At 37.6% G+C, this 12,543-nt stretch overlaps 1 protein-coding gene across 1 annotated transcript in view; it reads right to left on the bottom strand.

The window, feature by feature from the left end:
- The window catches only part of DGS1 (dgd1 suppressor 1), an 85,248-nt gene that overhangs the window by 59,920 nt on the left and 12,785 nt on the right, over nucleotides 1-12,543 (bottom strand).

Below are 12,543 nucleotides of genomic sequence, written 5' to 3'. Positions count from 1 at the left end.
GGAATTCACAGTTTTACAGGAACCTATATGAAATAATTCAGCTTTACCAGAGCCTATCTATAATTAGTCATATATAGGGACTTATATGCAATTATCCATATTTCTAGGGGTCTATTTGTGATTGTCCATATTTATAGGGACCTATATATGCAATTATCCATATTTTCAGAGGTCTACTTACAATTATCTATATTTCCAGGAGTTTATATATAATTATCCATATTTCTAGGGACCTATCTACAATTTTGCATATATACAGGGTCTTTTTTTTAAATTTAAAAAAAAAAAAAAAGGAAGAGGAAATTTAATGGTGTTACTTATACTATGGACCTATAACTCTCTAGATTTATTTGGGTGGTTCGGCTATTCCATTCTGCGACTTTTCAATTGTTTTGCAATAGTGAAGACTGAAGAACCTGAGACATTTTTTTGGCATGGAAACCACCGATGGCACTATGCCTCCACTTGGCTCCGAACATTACCCCACTCTTCATCCTCTTTCAGTATGATTTGATAGAACAAATTATTTGATCTGGTCTTGATTTACCTACTTAACTATTGCTGGAAGAGGACTTGTTGACACATTACAGGCGCCACTATCAAACCTAACACCACAGGTGTTTCATAGTAGGGGTGCAAGTTCGGCCATGGCGGCCTGACCCGCCCTAAGCCCGCCCTGAGCCCGAATAGGGCTTGGGCTAAAGATTTTGGCCCCAAGGGCGGGTTAGGGCCAAAATATTCTAGCCCTGAACTAGGGCCAAGGGCGGACCTGGGATTACTCTCTGGCCCGCCCAGCCCATCTTGGCCAATCCCTGATTTTGGCCCTGATTTTGGCCTGATTTTAACCCTGCTCTTGGCCCTGATCTTGGCCCTGATTCTGGCCCTAATTTTGGCCTTGATCTTGGCCTTGATCTTGGCCCTGATTCTGGCCCTATCTTCTAGCCTTGATCTTAGATCTTAGCCCCGATCCCGCGCCCGATCTTGGCTCTGATATTGGCCCTAATCTTGGCCTTGATCTAGGCCCATGATTTTGGCCCTGATTTGAATCTGGACCCTCCACCCATATGGAGATGAATTAATTATAATCCACATGGGTGAATATTTGACATGTTTCAAATTTTAAAAACATGATCACGTTTTATAACAAATAAATTATATCTTCATTACTAATGTAGTAAACATCCACCTGATTTTGGCCCGATCTTGACTCTAATTTTGGCTCTAGTCTTTAGGTTAATTTGACCCTAATCATGTATTAGATTTTTACCCTAATCTTCACATTAACATTGATATAACAATTTTCGAACTTTCACCTTCAGTCATTTTGATCATATTAGACTATGAGTTCACTTTTTATATTATTTTTAAGATAAAAAATTTTTTCGAACTAAGTCATTTTTAGTTCTAAAAAATCATTGATTTTTTTTTTTTTGACTAAGGCGAGATTAATATAAGTATATAGAGAATCAATATCTAACAAATCTACACCCCAACTTCTCATCATGAATATTGACATCTTTCTTTTGCTTCCAATGTGATATTTCAGGAAAAAAAACTTATTAATGACAGATAGCTATGTTTGTAACTAAAATATAATTTTTTTTAACTACGAAAAAATATCAATACTAAATTATCGTTGATTTACTTATTAACAAAGTTTTGAATATGATTTTTTTTTTTTTTGTTGTAATAAGGATATCAATGGGAGAGGTTTTCAATTTCCATCACCGAAATAATGGGAGAGGCTTTAAATTTCCATCACCGAAGTAATGGGTGAGGTTTTCAATTTCCATCATCAAAGCAATGAGAGACTTTCAGAGATCAATATAGAATTATGGAGTATGAATTTATTTATGTTTAAACCAACATTATCAACTTATTGACTATTTTATCATTTTGTATGAGCTTGAATCATCTTATATTTCTATGAATTTTATTTTTAATTTACTTATGATTTTTTTATTTTTATTATTATTATTTTTTTTTTTTTGTATGAATTTACATTTGATATTTTAGGTCCAAGGATAGGGCAACAATTAAGGATAGGGACAAGACTAGGGCCAATTAGGGCCAGGGACAAGGCTAATCAGGGTCAGGGCCAATCAGGGCTAATCAAGGCCAATCAAGTCTAATCAGGGTCAGGGCCAATCAGGGCCTACCCATCCCGACCCGGCTCAATTAGGGCCAATTAGGGCGGGAATGGGCTTGGCTTGGCCCTGTAGGGCTTAGGGCCAGGGACAATAATCCTTGGCCCTGAACTAGGGTCAGGGCGGGAATGGGCTCAGATTAGAACATATAGGGCTGGGCTTGGGATTGCAAAAGCCCGGCCTAGTTGCAGCCCTATTTCATAGGATAAATGGATTTCAAATGACTCTTTTATTATGTCATTCCTTTTGAATTCCATAAATCCAAATATTGCCCGTAGATACCTATTACTTGATACTACAGCAGCCCAACTCTGGAAGGCTACTACTGAAACATATGGATAGTTGGGGAATGATGCACAAGTTTATGAGCTACGGAAGAAGCTTCATGAGACTACCCAAAAGGAACTGACAGTGGCCAAATATTATGCTGAGTTGGCGATCTCTTTGGCAGGAATTGGATCATAATGGGGATTATCACCCCCACTAATTTGGATGATGTGGCTACTTATAGGTAGCATGTTGATAAGAATTGGGTATATGACTTCTTAGTAGGTTTGAATGTGGAGTATGATCAAATCAGAGTGCATGTATTAAGTCATTCTCCCTTTCCTACACTAGAACAGTCTTATGCCCTTTTCAATGTGAAGAAAGCTGTCGACTAGCCATGCTTCATGCTCCTATTGTGGAAAAATCAGCATTACAGTCTGTTAGCACTAAATCTAATTCGGCTAAGGAGATTGTCAAGTGTGAGCACTGTCACAAACCATATCATACCAAGGACAATTGTTGGAAGCTCCATGGGAAACTTGTTGATTCTAAGCAAAAAATGGCATAAAGAAGGGGAAAACCGAAAGCTAATTTTTCTGAGATGGTTTCCACAACACCCTCCGCAGACATCAATTTTTCACAGGAGTTAGATAGTCTGCGACGTATTCTGCAATCTTCTACTGCCGGTACAACCTCTGGTCCTCTACTACGACTTCCTCCACTACCCATACCAACTCGTACCTTGCTATTTCAAGTAAAACTTTTACAGGCTTCCATGTTTCTTCATTTTCTACTCCTTGGATCATTGATACAAAAGCCACAAATCATATAATAGGTTCATCCTCCTTTTTCTTACATTATTCTCCAACTTTCGAAAAAGATAAAGTTCAAATTGCTTATGGCTCTTATTCTTCCATTGCTGGAAAAGGGGCCATTCAACATTCTCCACCACTTTCTTTGTCTAAAGTTTTACACGTTCCCTCTTTTGCAACTAACTTGCTCTCTATCAGTAGTCTTACACATGACTTGAATTATAAAGTGACTTTCTTCCCATCTTTCAGTGTCTTCCAGGATCTGGTGATAAGGAAGGAGATTGGACGTGGTAAACTAGACAATAATGGACTTTATCTGTTGGAGCCAATTGGAGGATCTATTTATGCTATGACTGCATCTTCTAATCAGGTCCATTCGGTAATATCAGACCTTCATCAGTGGCACCGTAGGCTAGGTCACCCCCTTCTAGGAACTCTTAAGAAAGTATTTCCTGATTTAGTTTCTTCTTGTAAAAATGATGAATTTCTTTTATGAAGCCTTCATTTTTGTGAAGCAGACTCGTTCTACTTACTTACCTTCTCTTCATAATAGAAAATTTATTCCTTTTGTACTAATTCATACTGATGTGTGGGCCCCTGCCGACATGAGTCTATTACTGGCCATCAGTACTTTGTTACTTTTATTGATTGTTACTCTCGTTCTACATGGATTTATTTTTTAAAGCAAAAAAATGAGGTTTTTCGATGTTTTCGTGATTTTCATAATATGATTAAAACTAAGTTCAATGCCACTGTGAAGATCCTTCACGGTGACAATGGCACAAAGTTATATTGATGGTGAATTTCATATATATCTCTCTGACTCTGGCATCATACATCAGACCAGTTGTGTTAATATAGCTGTCCAAAATGGGTTGCCGAAAGAAAGAATCGGCATCTTTTAGAGATAGCCCGTTCACTTATGATTGCTATGAATGTCCCTAACCAATGCTGGAGTGATGATATACTCACTGCCTCTTACCTTATGAATAGGATGCCCAGTAGGATACTTGGTTTTATATGTCCTAATGAGCTTCTCCAGGAGCCTCTTCTTTTGTTATTCCCTTAGGTCCTGTTTGGTTACATGAGTCTGAAGATTTCAAATATCTTGAGATTTCAAATCTATAGAGTCATAATTTATAAAATTAAATGTTTGGTTGTGGAATGAAATTTTGTGGATTCATCCTAAAAAACTATTTGATCTATGTGATTTTTGTGAATGTGCAAATTTATAGCTTTTTTGAAATCTTTGGATTTCACCCCTTACCCATAAATCTACAGATTCACGTTTTTAGTGTAAAAAGGTGAATCTCTAGATTTCATGAATCTAGAGATTTTTACAACCAAACGGGTATAATTCTCAGATTCATCAAATCTCTGGATTCATGTAACCAAACAGGCCCTTAAAGGTTTTTGGATGTGTGTGTTATGCCTGAATCACAGCCCACCAAAGTAAACTAGCTCCCCGCGGCCTACGCTGCAAATATCTGGGGTATTTTGCTACTCAAAAAGGGTACAAATGTTATCATCCTCCTTCCAAGAAAATCATTGTCTCCATGGATGTAATTTTTAATGAGTTTTACCCTTACTATACACCTCTCCAAGGGGAGAGTCCTAGAAGAGAGGTGTTCTTTCCAACTCTAGACCTTTCTATCACACCATCACAACACAACTTAGGAGTTGAAGAATTGTTTCCTGACCAAGAGGAGACTTCGGCCAGTACACCTGAGGACTCTAATTCTCCCACTCCGCTTTCTGAATCATGTGAAGAACCTAGTTAAGGGGAGACCACTCCTATGAGGCACACTAATAAAGTCTTTCAAAACAAGATTGACCAGAATAAGGAGGTGCAGATTTATCAGAGGAAGAATTACAACAAGGCCAAAGCGGTGGAGAAAGGTGACACGTTACCACTTCAGTCTCCTGCCCTAGAATCAGATTCTACTGTTCCCCCTAAGGTGTCTTTTTCTAATCTTCCTATTCCCGTTAGAAATGGAGTCAAATCTTGTACTCAACATCCCATAGCTAAATATGTTTTTTATGACTCTTTGTCAAACTCTTACCGTGCTTTTATATCATCTCTATCATCTATATTAATTCTAAAAAGTTGGCAGGAAGCCTATGCTGATAAGAGATGGAAGGCAGCTATGGTAAAGGAAATGTAAGCAATGAAGAAAAATGATACTTAGGAGTTGGTTACACTTCCTCAAGGAGAAAAACCCGTGGGCTGCAAATGGGTGTTTGTGGTTAAACAAAATATGGATAGATTAGTCAATATGGATTGATTATCAAGAGACTTTTGTCCTTGTTTGCGAAACTGAACACTGTCAGAATTATGTTGTTTGTAGCTATGAAAAAAGACTGGAACTTGTACCAACTAGACGTAAAGAATGCCTTCTATATGGGGAGTCAACAGAAAAAGTACATATGGAAATCCCACATGGTTTCTCCAATGACAATACAGTAGGAAAAGTTTGTCAATTGAAAAAGTCAATTTATAGGTTAAAACAGTCTCCTAGATGTTGGTTTGGACACCTCCTAAAGGCAATGACTTTTATTGGGTACAAGCAAAGCAATGTTGATTATACACTATTTGTCAAGAAGTCAAGTACTAATATCACATTTATCATTGTTTATTTGGACGATATTGTCATCACAGGGAATGCTTTCTTGGCAAAGAGTTTGAGATTAAAGATCTAGGAAGTTACAATACTTCTCAGGGATTGAGGTGGCTTGATATTTCTATCCCAAAGAAAGTATGTCTTAGATTTATTATCAAAAGTAGAAATGTTGGGGTGTAAAGCAGTTGATACCTCTATTGAAGTTGGAACTAAACTTAACGGAAAAAGAAAGAGAACCAGTGGACAAAGTAAGATATCAAAGGCTGGTAGGGAAGCTTATTTACTTGTCCCACACCAGGCCAGACATCGCTTATGCTGTGGAAATAGTGAGTCAGTTCATACATGATCCATATTTAGCTCATATAAAGGCTATTACCAGAATACTGCAGTATTTGAAGGGAATTAATGAAAAATGAATACTTTTGTCACCCACTAATAATCTAAGAGTAAAAGCATACACAGATGCAAACTGGGTTGGATCTCTTGACAAAAAATCAATTTCTAGATTTTATTGTACCTTTGTTGGAGGTAATCTAGTTATTTGGAGAAGTAAGAAACAGAATGTGGTAGCTTTATCTAGTACCGAAGCTAAATATAGAGCTATGATTCGTGGAGTTTGTGAGCTACTATGGTTGAAAGGCTTGCTAGAAGATATTGAAGTCCAAGTTCCAAACGCTATGATATTATATTGTGACAACCAGGCTGCCATTAGTATTGCCAATAATTGTGTGCAACATGATCGAACTAAGCACATTGAAATTGATAGGTTTTCTATCAAAGGAAAGCTAGAACAAGGGCTCATATGCATGCCTTTTGTGAGGTCTGGACACCAAGTGGCAGATATTTTCACTAAGGGTTTGAAGGTAGGAGATTTCCTACCTATTGTAGGAAAGTTAGACATGACTAATATCTATGCCTCAACTTAAAGGGGAGTGTTAGTTGAGTTCTACTAATAGTTGAACTCCATTAGTGTTTTTGGTCATATAATCTTCTATTTCTTGTTACCCAAGTAAGGGTATTTATGTAATAGTGTTCTTTTCACTTTATTATAAATATAGGGCTTAAGATCACACTAATCTATTCAAGTTATTCTACCAAAATTATGTTTCTCAATAAAAGGGGAGTAAATTGTGTCGGACTCCTTTTGCAGCACATTGTATTGATCTCAAGTCAGAAAAGATAAGGAATCTTAAGGCATACAAGATGGTGATATCACAGGCAAGGAGGATATCAACATTCATCTATAGGAACATAAGAATGTTCGATGCCATAAGAACAAGGAAAAATGGGAGGGATCTTGTGAGGGCTGCTGTCACTAGATTAGCCACTTCATTTTTAACACTCCAAAGTCTACTAAAACATAAGGACAACTTGAGGCACCCATTTATTTTTAAGGATTGGACAAATTTTAGTTTTTCTAAGACAAAAGCAGCGAAAAAAGTAGCTGAAACAGTACTTGCTACTAAATTTTGGCATGGTGTTGATGATTGTATCAAAGCATCAAAGCCTCTTATGGTTGTATTGAGGATTGTAGATGTTGATGAGATACCAGCCATGCCTAAAGCTTATGCAGCCATGCAAGAGGCTAACAAGAAAATAAAGGGAAACTTGGAGATAAAGAACGGTTATGGAAGAAAGTCATAAATATTGTTGATAAGTGATGGGTGTGCCCAAGGATCGCAGTTTCAGTTTCAAGGCCTGTTTTGACCTAGCCAAAAACCGAAACTTCTAGGTTTCGACCAAAACAGTTGAAACCTTGTACTTTCAAAGCAAGGTTTAAACCCTAGGTTTTGGGGCTTATATGACCTTCATTTCATCTTATTTCTTGCCTCTTACCTAATTAAAGCATAATAAACAAAATGGAACTAGTAGTTTGCTAAAAAAACAATTGAAAAGTTATCATTCAAGTATATTCACAAATGACCGGTTCCGAGAAGTACAAACTATATTGCATACAAGCATAGAATCATAAGCATTCATGAATTGTTTGATAAAATAATTACATATACAACAAGTCAACAAAATACAATGACAAACAATTTCCAAACTTCATTTCCATGTTGAGTGGCGCCTAGAACCAGTGCGGATTTATCCCCTATCAGTAGTAGTACTCTAAGTACTAGACAAAAGTTGGCCATGACATTTTGCCTATGAAGTTATCCATAAACTTAAGACAGTGTGTTTATATAGGTGGAATCATCCACATAATGTAGATATCCCATCGCGTGAACTTTTTCTCGTTTTGACAAATTTCCAGCATTTTTCCCCAAGTTTCAAAAGTTATGAAAAATGAGTTATTGATTTACGGTGAAACAAAGGTTGAAATCATAAAATTCAACCAAAAAATGGTTTGAGGGTCGAAACTCGAAGGGCAAAACCTGACAAAAGCTATCAAGACCTGCGAGATTCCATTTCAGTGGAAATTTTGACCATTTCGATCAAAACCTAGTACTTTTTGGACTCCACCTAGGTTTCGTTTTGCTTTTTACAAAACCGAAGTTTCGATTGAAATTTCGGTGGATTCGACCAAAATTCGTACCATTGGTGCGCCATATGGAAAGACCTTTGTATATTGCAACTCGCAACATTATTTCTTAATTAATCTTGGGAAGTTCTATTAGTTTAATGTTGTTGATGATTTTGAATTAATGGGAATCTACAAGCTGCCTTCAATCAAGTCGTTGCAAGACTAAAGCCCGTACAATTATACAAGACATGTATTCAGGTTGGTGAATATAGGCACGCTCGAGGTGCTTTCTTAATAAGTATTGCCAATCAAACAACGTACTACTACGAGTCCTAGTAAGTCTTCAAAAGCATTTTTTTTAGTTATTTTGTTTTAACTTATATGTATGTATATATATAGTTCTTTGAAGGGATACACATAGAGGGAATGCTTTTGAGCTTTCAAGGATTGCATGGTGAATACTAGCCTACTCGGCATTTGTTGTTCCAACTCTTGTTGCAAGCGTAATTTAAGCACATTTGAGTTTGTAAGTATTAAGTGATGTAACTATTTAAAATACTATGACTTTTAAGTTTATTTTTGAAAGAATGACCTAGGATTCTCTTCAATTGCTTAGGAATTCAGATTCACACTGAGAAGAGGAATAGACTGGAACATTAACGGCTGCACGATTTTGTTTTTGTTCAATACAATCGCCACATTCAGGAAAGATTTTAAGAAAGGCAAGCACAAAACAAAAATTATGATCCCTTACTTCTTGGTGAGCTTAATTGTAAAAGTGAATAGATGGTTAGTCAACAATGATTTACTCCATCCTAAGGGTGATCTAACTAGAAGAACTATTGATAGAGTCATGGGGGCATCTGCATCATCAATGGGCCACAAGAAACCAAGGAGATCTCAACCATCATCTTCTTGAGTTAATTTGTGCTACACACATTGCAAAGGCAGGGATTCCAAGGAGAGGGAAGTTTAAGAAGACTCAGGATCAGATGGAGATATGGAAGAAGAGGAAGAAATGAATGATAATGAGAATGTTCTAGATGATTATGGTGTGAAAGGGCTATGACAAGTAGTTTTGTGGAGCAGCAGCAACTATGACACCAATTCCCACCCGCAAATGACTTAATTGGTGATGATTATTATTAGATAATTTGTACTTTCCTATTTGCATATTTGGCTATATTTGGGGTTTATGGGGTTTTTTGTTTAAATATTTAAAACTCGATGTTTGGCTATACATTCTCTTCCATTTTCTTCTTCTAATTCTTTTATCTTCATCAAGTAAGTCAATTCTTTCACTTTCACAATCAATATGATGGTTTGTAATTAAATTTAATAGGTTGTTCCCCAGGTCTTAGTTTTTTGCTTCTTAATACTAAACAATGGCAGATGAGAATATTGCTTGGTAACACAAAGTCCCAAAGGATGTGAGAAGACAAAAGACAATGTGTAACCGCAGTAGAGCCATCCAATAAGGTAAAACAAGGTTCAAGCAACACTTGGTTGGAGTTTATGCAGATACACTCAAGTGCTACCAACTCCCTCCTGAGGTGTAGGAAGCTACTGCTGAAAACTTGTATTTATTCGAGTTGGCTAGAGCTTATGGTGGGAGATCTTGCAAGATCTCACGAGATTTCTTGCTTTTTCAAATAAGCGAGACAAGATGGAGATCGAGAGCACAGAGTTGGGATATCTAGCTTGATATCTCGCCATATCTCGCCCTAGATCTCACCATTTGTCGTTGGAACTCTCAATTTTCGCCCTTTTTTTAGGATTTTGGATAGATTTTCACTTGCAACTTCTCCTAGCACATTTATAACATCAAAGGAAGATCAATCATTCTCTACTTGTCTTATGAACTCATGATTCAATGACTTATATGGATAACTTCTAATGGTTGCATAATTTTATTATTCTATTCTTGAAAATTGAGATTGTGATTCATATGGATGGAATTTTGATGACATTTAGGTTATTTGATGCATTTGATACACTTGCTTTTCATTTATATGCCTTAAAGGTGCTATATTACATGTTGTATAACCTTGCATTCCCTAATCCTACTACAACATTCGGTTTCACACTATGGGTAGACTTATAAATCATACTTAAGGTTGTTTTCTGACAATACTTAGGGTTGTTTTCTAACAAATCCAAGGCCACTATTGTGTTCCAAATGCCTTAAATAGGCTAAATACCAAGTTTCAGCCCAATTTAGGACCCTAAAACCCACCGAGATGAGCCACCGAGTTGACACCAAAAAATTGCATATCTCGACCGAGATCTAGCCAAGATGGTCGAGATCTCGATTTTTCAAGGTGGCAAGATCTCGCTCGAGAGCGAGATCTTTTACCATGCTAGAGCTCAACAACATAGAGGAGCTAGACCTAGTAGAGTTGGTATTGGTGACATCTAATGAAGGCATGTTATACTGCTTATGCATCTCTGTCTTTAATCCCATTTTACTAAAATCTTGAAATTTCTTTTGGTAAGAATAACATCTTGAATTGAATAGTTTATGATAGTCTGATACTTTATAATAAATTATGATTTTTTTCTTAAATTTACATACTACTTAATTAATTATAATTTTATTTAGGACCTAGTGCATTACTATACTTGATTTTTGGTATATTGGATGACTTAAGGTAGCCTAAGGTTAGTTTTTTATAAATATAAGGTATGATATATTTATGATGAACAAGAGTGATGTGCAACCCCATGGCCACCCTAGGATGACCCAGGGAAAGTCCAGGGATGCTGCCTAGCACCCTTTGGCCCTAACAACAGCATAGGGAAGTGGGGCCAGCATAAGGGGCAATTTGGTAATTTTGGGTAGTCCTATTCAAACTCAGCTACATCCAGTTAACTTAGAATTGTATTAGGAGTCTAGTCCTACTCTTATTTCGTTGATTGCGTCAGTCCAGGTCAAGATAAGCAAGACTCCTAGTTGGAGTAGGAGTCTGAAGTGAACACAGAGATGCCCCTAGCCGAACCCCCTAGTTGAGGTATTTAGGGCATTTTTGCCCTTTTTATCGCTGGAATTATTTCCAGATTTATTTCTAGAGTTTGAATTGGTTTTTATTTCTTAATTGAGTTTTGTTTGAATTGGTTAGGTTGTGGATAAGATAAGACTTGTACAAAGAGAGTTCCTATCTTTTAGGACTTTACTTTTAATTAGAAGTTGTCTTTTAGTAGTTGGTGGTTGAGTGTTCTAGGGAACTCTTTTTCAAGTGGAATTCCTTAGATGGTCTTGAGTTATTTAGTCTCTTATTTTCAGCACATGTCTTTAGTTTTTAGATTCCAAATCACGAGTCTAGACTATGTGATGAGATCCTTGTCTGTTAAGGAATCCTACTTGGTCCCAGAGTCTTTTGAAGGCTATAAATAGCCTAGTATCCTTTGTAATTCTTCAAGTTTGATTGAATAAAATTAAGTGTCTTTGTGGAAAACCGAACACTAGGTCGTGGTTCTCTTTGGGAGGGCCATGGTGGATTTTGAAGAGTTTTTCAACAGCAGTCAGCAAAATCTCCATTCACAGCAGCCATTAGTCCTCTACAGAAGCTCCTAACAAATAAGCGAAAAACCCCAGCCCCATTCCCCTCTTCTTCCCTACCAACGCAAGCATCCCCTACCCCTTGCCACCTCCCTGCCCCTCCCCTGTCCTGAACGCCTTGGTAATCCCCTCCCCCTTGCTACCACAACACAGCAGCAGCCCCCAATTCTCCTGCAACACCTCTTAGGCCCTACCCTCATCTCTAGGACTCTCCCAGCCCATTCCCCTACCTCCCCTAGCACCCATAGGTCTTCCCCACACCTTTTTCCCCACGGCAGCCCTAGAATCCCATCCCCTGCAACTTCAAATTCCCAGCCCGTAACCTCCCTTTCTGCTTCACTTAGGATCGCACCACCCCCTGGTGATCAGCCCTAATGTTATTCCCCCAATTAAAAACCCTGTTTCCCTAGCTTTAAGAATTTCCTGCACTTCATCTTCTTCCTCTAAATTTTCAACAACTTCTGAAAACTTCTGAAAACCTAAAACTACTGCAATTCAGAGTTTCCCCCTCTGTTCCAGAATCATTAAAACAAGGTCTGAACAGTCAAGGTAGCAAGGACAGCCCCTCTCCTACCCTAGCTGAACCCCCCCCCCCCAAAAAAACCCTGGATTTCAGACTTCTGTTAAAATTCAGATCAGAGTTGAGCATTGCAGCAGGGTCTTTAGAGTT

Source organism: Hakea prostrata, chromosome 8 (assembly GCF_041222555.1).
Source record: "Hakea prostrata isolate BN-2017 chromosome 8, UWA_Hpros_2, whole genome shotgun sequence".
NCBI lineage: Eukaryota > Viridiplantae > Streptophyta > Magnoliopsida > Proteales > Proteaceae > Hakea > Hakea prostrata.
Note: the sequence above shows the minus strand (reverse complement) of the source record. Positions and strands in the feature narration are given on the sequence as shown.